Below are 2,019 nucleotides of genomic sequence, written 5' to 3' on the forward strand. Positions count from 1 at the left end.
CGCCTATAATTATTCAGAAATGAACTCGCTATGAAAAACTGCTTGCAATTTTTTCAAGTTTTTTATTTTATGCCATCTATTTCACTAATAAAATAAAATATGATTGTCCTAGATTAGATATGATGAGAATAGTCGACTCTATGATATATTCTCTGTTGTTGAAGTAGAAATAGAAATAGAGTTTACAAGCAATAAAACTTTATGATTTTATATGCGATATAAAATGATGCTAATGGCAATTAAATATAAGCTATTATTTACTGTATACATGCAATAGATTATATTCTATTAATATATTCGTTATTTAATAAATTATTGAAAAATCAAGACATTTCTTCATTGATGTTTATTTCCAATTCTGTTTGTGATTCAATAGAAAATTTGACTTTTTTTATACTTTTTCCTTATCAACTGGGACTACAGAATCGATAAATTGAAATTAATCTCGTGTTTCTAGTCAAACTCCCATTCACACCTTTTTTTAAATATATAACTCTATCATAATAATAATAATAATACAGTATATTACGGAGTATAATGAATTTCTTTATTAAAATATTATCTGTAAATTAATATTAAATACTCGTAATATAATATTAAGAATTTTATTATCGTTATCTTAAAATATCGTATTATATTTTATAATAATCTTGTCGATAACAAAAATTTACAAAGTAAAGAATAAAACAAGCACCGATTACCCCTTGTCAAAAAAGTCTTTTGTAAATTACCCAAATGCAACACTTACCTCAACTTGAGTAAGGGAATTCACACGAAACGTATTAATATAATTTATAAAGAAATATTTAAAATAATTCTTTACTGCAATATATATATATTTTGTAATGATTCTGTGTCGGTACAAGACGAAAATTGTCACGTATTCCTGAAGACTTTTCGCGTATCACATGTATCGTATGGGGTATGCTTACCGTACTTTGGAAATAGTGATGGGCAAAGTAAACTACTTTGAACATATTAGTTTATATTTCTATAAATTTCTGTTCTGTTTTCAAGTTGTTACTTATACAGCAACTCACAATGTTATATTTGAAAAAATAACAACTCACCACTATTTGGGAAACACTTTTATAAGGCAGTGATAAATGAAGACACATTACTAACACGTATTTTTCCACAATATGAAAAAGAAATATAACACAATTTGAATAACGTACTGAATTTATATTTTTATAAGGATAAAATTATCGTAAGCGTAAATAATTAATAATACATTAAAGATTTTAACCAATTTATTTGTTTTCGTGTACATATTTCTTGTTTATATGTGGAATGTATTGTATTATTATATAGTAACACAAGAGTCTAAAGTAATTGAAAGATAATCTTCTAAGATATAAACAAGTTCTCATAGTTACAGTTATATAACACGATAATTATTTCTTTCTAGACAGGTCCACCTACGCAAAATAAAAAAAGAAAAGAAATATTGAACATTTTTGTTGAGCTGAAATGTGAAAAAATTGTAGATCTATAAATCCCCACTGTTTTGTCTGTTTCTTTTCTTAATTTCGGTAACGGGGACCAAATAAGAAAAGATAGATGAACGACGAGACAAGATAAGGAAAGTTTAGGGACAGGAGGCCCCGATTAACTATATAAGAACTTTCGATGTAAACCACAAGTCACGTTATTTCATTTCAAAAATTTTCTGCTGAAAAGTATTAGATAGATGACCGGCACGACTTTATTTTTAAAGGAAAAGTATGATGTACAGGGGCAAGCCACTACTAATTTTAGGTGGGGAGCATATATTTTAAATTAAATAAATGAAAAATATGATTAAAAATTGTGACGATGTCACCGTAAATAATTGCTCGTTAAAGAATATTTTTCATTTAATACACCTACTTAATTATATTTTTATTTATCTTGTTAATAAAATATAATGATTTAAAAAACAGACTAGTTATTAAGAAATCTTAAATTTAATTTAATATAAACTTCTGATGTATTTAAATTATTTTCTTTTCTTTTTTTAATAATTGCTCTAAAGTT

Source organism: Centruroides sculpturatus, unplaced genomic scaffold (assembly GCF_000671375.1).
Source record: "Centruroides sculpturatus isolate CEXI.00-Female unplaced genomic scaffold, Cexi_2.0 scaffold1901, whole genome shotgun sequence".
NCBI lineage: Eukaryota > Metazoa > Arthropoda > Arachnida > Scorpiones > Buthidae > Centruroides > Centruroides sculpturatus.